This window comes from Engraulis encrasicolus, chromosome 16 (assembly GCF_034702125.1).
Source record: "Engraulis encrasicolus isolate BLACKSEA-1 chromosome 16, IST_EnEncr_1.0, whole genome shotgun sequence".
In the NCBI taxonomy this organism is placed as follows: Eukaryota; Metazoa; Chordata; class Actinopteri; order Clupeiformes; family Engraulidae; genus Engraulis; species Engraulis encrasicolus.
In genome coordinates this window covers 50,492,209-50,498,333 of record NC_085872.1, presented here as the reverse complement: position 1 = coordinate 50,498,333, position 6,125 = coordinate 50,492,209, and positions in this window count along the sequence as shown.

The window sequence follows — 6,125 nt, the reverse complement described above, 5'->3', positions numbered from 1 at the left end:
CTGCTGACGGGTATACATGGGCATGGGTGTAATCAACACTGCTGACGGCCATGGGCATGGGCATGGGCATGGGTGTAATCAACACTGCTGACGGGTATACATGGGCATGGGTGTAATCAACACTGCTGACGGCCATGGGCATGGGTGTAATCAACACTGCTGACGGGCATGGGCATGGGTGTAATCAACACTGCTGACGGGTATACATGGGCATGGGTGTAATCAACACTGCTGACGGCCATGGGCATGGGAATTTCATCGGACTTACTTTGTACCTACATCAGACTTTGTTGGTTTGAGGCTTTCGAGAAATCATCGTTGTTGGTTAGTTGTTGTGTCAGACTTCTTTCGTACTTACTTGGTCCGAAGGCTAATTTTGGTCGGATTCGAGAAATCCACCCCTGGTCCTTTAAGTGAATGGGAGAGCAGCACAACACTGCTGACGGCCATGGGCATGGGTGTAATCAACACTGCTGACGGCCATGGGCATGGGTGTAATCTTGACTGGCATCTCTGGGCCCACCTCAATATATAACCTCCCGCCCTTTCATTGTGTTTGTGGCCTCATGCCTTGCTGGTGCCCCTCTGACATGGAGAAAACAACGTTTTTCCAGCGTATGCATAGCTTTTAGGGGACTTTTCACCATTCAACAGCCCAACTGCAAACTATAAAAAATAATCTTTGAATTGTGCTTTATTGGGATATTGAATAAAACTTATTTTGTCAATGGCCTTCTATTGTCACATGTCTCGCATCTACTCATGTTTATCAGGTTTATTTACCAACTTTCCCCACTTGATTTTGTTTACTTGTTTTATTTTTTATTTAAATACACAAACATCTAAGAGCCTTTAGGCTATGTCTTTTTTCTTTTCCTCTTAAACTGTTAATTTGCTTTTGTTTTTTATCACCCATACCACTTTCCACAGCCCACTGGTGTAGTCTACGTAGAACGCGGGTATACAGAGTATACCCACTTCTAAATTTCAGGGATTTCAGTATACCCACTTAAAATTGATTGATCCATTGTTTTGAATAGCACACAGATATACAGTATACCCACTTAAAAAATGCTTAAATATACAGTATACCCACCATAAAAATTAGACTACACCACTGCCACAGCCCTTTCAGATCTCTTGAGATGAAAAAGGTTTTATGAATAAATGATTACTACTACTACTATTATTATTTACAAAACAGGACCTCCCCAATACACACCACAACAGAGACAGAAGTACTGAAGATGACACACATTTTAATAGTTAGTAAACAAAGTGTTCAAAGCCAAAGGTACACAATACTGTAATGCAGCCAGCCCTAAACATGACAAGGCTGGTACACACAGGATATCTGTTGTTACAAACTGGTGTTACATACACAGCTCAGCCCATAGACACAACACCACAGTCCACACCAGCAAATAGAGATAACAACTACCTCAGGAACACTCCAATTGCACCCCACAACCAGCTGTAGGCTCCAGAATCCAGGGCTGGAGCTAAGAAATAAACAAAAAGAAGCCCAGAAAGGAAAACAAATTCAAATTACAAAAAAGGGCAAAAGAAATTATTAGGAAAACTGTTGGCCCTCAGTTGGCATTAACGTCATGCAGAGCAAAACTTCACAAATCTGGCCAGGCACACTAGAACATTTCAGATTCCCTCACTTGGGACAGCAGACTAATCATTTAGATCATTGCCATTGACTTGATGGGGCTGCTTAAGGCAATGAGGCACCACACATCTTTTAGCAGATGAGAGAAGTAAAGGGTGGCCTGATTGGTTACAGATTTAACCAATAGCATATAGAGGCATGATATAATGCGAGCTAGACACAGGCTTTGCGTCTCCCTCAAAGAAATGGGTTGGCAACATGAATTAGACAGCCCAAATTCCCCAAGAGAGTTGCAGTCACGATAGTCTAACACCCGCTGTTTTTGAAACTGACATTGATAACCATCTCTGAGCTGGCACTCCATCTGCGGGTGAACTTGAGGTCAAGGCCATTGTGTGTCCAGTATGCCTTTCCCACATTTGACCCATTGTAATTGACATAGCAGTACAGCTCAGAATTTTTACTACAATCATCTACTTTGTATTTGACAAATTCAACAGATTCTCTTACTTCAGACCATGAGCTGCCAAACTGAGCAGCTACTAACTTCTGTGCATTTTCTTTAGTATCTGCCCTAACTTCTATATTTGTGCCAATCTTAAAATCACTGGAAATCGTCTTAGTGACCTTGTAGGTCCACTCGCGTTCCTCAATGTTCTTCTTGAACGTAATACGGCCACCACAACCCACCGCAGCACCTGGCATTTTCTCCAGACGCATTACACCAGGGCCTTGTTCCTTAATTTCTTGCCCGGCATCCGTGTATGGCAGGTAAGCGCTCAGACTGGTGGGGTAGTGAATGATGATGACAGCATTGCCCATCCTACAAGAGAGAGGGAGGGGGTCACTATACATGGGTTCACCGCGTTTGTAAACACAATGTTGTGAGGAGGGGCAAGACACTGGCAGCCAACCACGTGAGCTAATTTTTTGATCGACTGCTGTTTCCAATAATTAGAGATTGAGCTGTGCGCAGCTAGTTTCACGCAGTCAGGGGAAAACAAAAAATGTGAACCCATGTATATGGTCAGCTTAACCAAGCTTAAAACTTAAAGGGGAAGAACTTTTTTTTTTGCATGTGGGGCCTTATTTCTGGAATAAATCACATCACACATGCACATCGCATTTGGTGCAGTTCGGAAGATATTGTTTCAGACGGTATCCACTCAGCGGTAGCCGTGGGGGCAACATAATGCTGGCCGCAAATGAGTTGGTCCCAATTTTAAGATGTTCTACAGTTGTAGAGATGTCAATTGAAGCCATGAAGTGGTCTTTCACATCTCCCCCTGAGTGCGTTACAATATGCGACCTTGCCTCCTCGTACCAGGTATATGTAGTAATATGTCATGATAACATCACTGTGACAACAGCATTATATTTCAATATCTTGCAAAAGCTCAATTGTAGAGTCTTTTTCTCATTTGCAATTGGGATGGTGAATGAAAAACAGTCCCTCAAAAGTTGTTGTGGATAGGCTGACAGCTGGGAAACTTTATCGTTTTCTCCACGGAGGAGGGGTCAGAAGGCGGGGCGAAGAAACAAGCACAAGTGGAGGAGGCAAAGGGTCGATTCGAAACGGTGACTCGATGACTCTCCTCCTACATAAACAGGTCACTGATCAGATAGGTGAAGTTAGCTGATGAGGCAGCCGTTACGAACGGCACTAACGAGTGCGCTACCTTGCACATTTGATGTTACGAAGATTCTATGGCGGGAGTTACGTTCATCACGTTAGCGCTTAGACATGACTAAAGGATGGCTACATAGGTGTTCAGACATGGCTAAAGGATTAGCGCATAGGGACTAAAACCTTGCTAAAAGAAGGCTGCAAAAACTTTCACAAAGCCAAAGGATTTCGAATCTGGGAAAGTTGAAAGGCAACTACAGCATTCTGACTAATTATTTGTCTAATTAGTTTTGATCGAAATAGTCTAAAACACACATTTCACTGATTAAGCTAAAATCGCCCATTCACTGCCATTCAAAATGTCAGGCCTATTATGCCATCCTTTAACAGTAATAAAATGTGCTATTATCCCTTCAATGGACCAAAGGAGTAAATCAAGTAATTACCATGAAACATTATGATAACTCTTACTGATGTAACACCAAGACAATCTGAACAGCTCACGTTTAAAAAGAGAAAGAAAAAGCGGTAACACTTCCCTTGATGCTGGCGTCCTGTGTATGACATAACGGTGTCAGACAGTGAACATTTTATGACTGTTGCCATTAAAGGTGCACTGTGTACGATTGTGGACAGAGTTAGTACTGCAACTATACTTGTCATTGAAATTGTGCTGCCTATTGCCGAATTTGATATTTTCTTGAATATGCACTAAGTAATAAACTAGTATTCACTAGTATGACCAAAGCACAGTAAGTTTTGCAGCAAAAATGCCTATTTCTGGAAATATGGAGAAGATCCCCCTTCTCATGTATGAAACGTGCAATTTTCCCAGTCATACAGAATCATTAAAATGTGATGGTGTTGGTAAATATTTGTTAAAAAGGTAATTTTGTGAATGGCCTGCATGAATTCTGTGTACCTTTAAGTTACTTTCGGTTGTTAAATGTTAAACACAGCCCAAACAATGTCAACTTTTCATGACCATTAAATGTGTCACACTGTTTTGAGACTACTATGTCAATGTTCTGTCATGCGTATGACGCCAGCATCAAGTAAAGTGTTACCGAAAAAGCTTTGAAGACAAAAATTAAAAACTCACGTAAACACGCGTCTTCTCAGCTCTACAAAACGGCAGTCCTTCTGTGGCTGAAAATAAGTACATAATTAACACATAAAAAGATACAAAATTGTTTTTTCTTTTTTTACCATATTTTTAGTGACCTTATTTTACTATGTATTTCTCGATCTCAGAATTACCCAATTTTATCATATATTTATCAATCTACTTGTACGCTGTCACTTCATGTGACTCCATGCCTTTTAAAAGCATGCACTAGGCTACTTTTGGTCAGATATGGAAAAGTCTGCATACACAAGTAAATACTCACCACTTCAGAGAGAGGTTAGAGGTCAGACAGAACAAGTGATTACCACTCTGCACGTCGGTGTTTGCATGTGTGTGTGCACGGGAATGATTTATCTGCTGAGAAGAACAAGTGTCAGCAAAATAATAGAAGACGTAGGATAGTGGGAGGAGTAGGTGCTAACCGACACACGTATGTAGTTATGTAAGTGTGACATGGTGGTCACTGGATGGTTAAGAGTTACAAACATACAACAATATACAACTCAATGCCCTTCAACCCTTAATCAACAGTGGTGTAGTCCAGCCGGGTTGAGGCGACAGAGAGGGCATCAAGTCCCATTAACATTCCTAAAGCCTTTCACTTCTGACAAACAACACAGATATGTGCACACACTACACACACACACGCACACACGTACGCACACACACACACGTACGCACACACGCACGCACACACACACACACACACACGCACACACACACACACACACACAAACACAAACGTACGCACACACGTATGCACAAACGTACACACGCAGACGCACACACACACACACACACACACACACACACACACACACACACACACTGTCAGAGGGGAGGGCTCACTAATCCTGTTGTTTGGGTCACACACACACATACCACAAACGCACGCACGCACACACACACAGACACACACACACACACACACACACACACACACACACACACACACACACACACACACACACACGTTTCTGTGTTAAGTACAAGTCCAGCTGGGTTTGTCAGGTTTATCTTTAACCAAGTCAAGTCAAGTCAGCTTTCATTGTGCCTTTCTTCATATGCACAAGTCATACAAGGAAAATAAAATTACGTTTCTCTCATACCATGCCATGACATGGACATACACAGGACTGACATTTACAGACTGACATTAAAGTGCAATACAGGACAGGTAACTAAACAGTGGCATCAGTCCCTCCACATAAACAGGCATATGACATGATCAGCCACACCTAGTCCCTTTTAAGAGAACCAAACTCTGCCCTCTTAAAGGGTATTTTACAGTGAATAAAAAGCAATCAGTTGTTTTGCAATATTTTCACAATATGAACAAAAAACAGAAAATCCCCAGTCCTTTGAGGGGTTGAGACAGAACTTCTCTCTATGGCAAACGTCCTTGCAGAGTACTTTCCACCGAAATACACATTTTAATCATGCTAGAGGCCACTGGCTGTCTCCATTCCTGCGAATCCTTGTGGGCGTATATAAGGCAATGCGCCCATGCGGCCCATGCGCCCATGAGAGCAGATAGGTTGAGAGCAGTTTTCCTACGCATTTTCCTCCTGGAGTAAATACATCCTATAGAGAAAACCATGAGTGCTTGAAAGAGAGAGGGATCAAAATCCTAGTCAAGTTGTTGTAGTTACCTTGGGTTTGGGAGCAATAAAAACCTTCAGAGAAGGGACAGTTGGGATGAGTTTACTGACCCGCCCCAGGCTTTGTTTTACAGTTGTATGATAATGAGT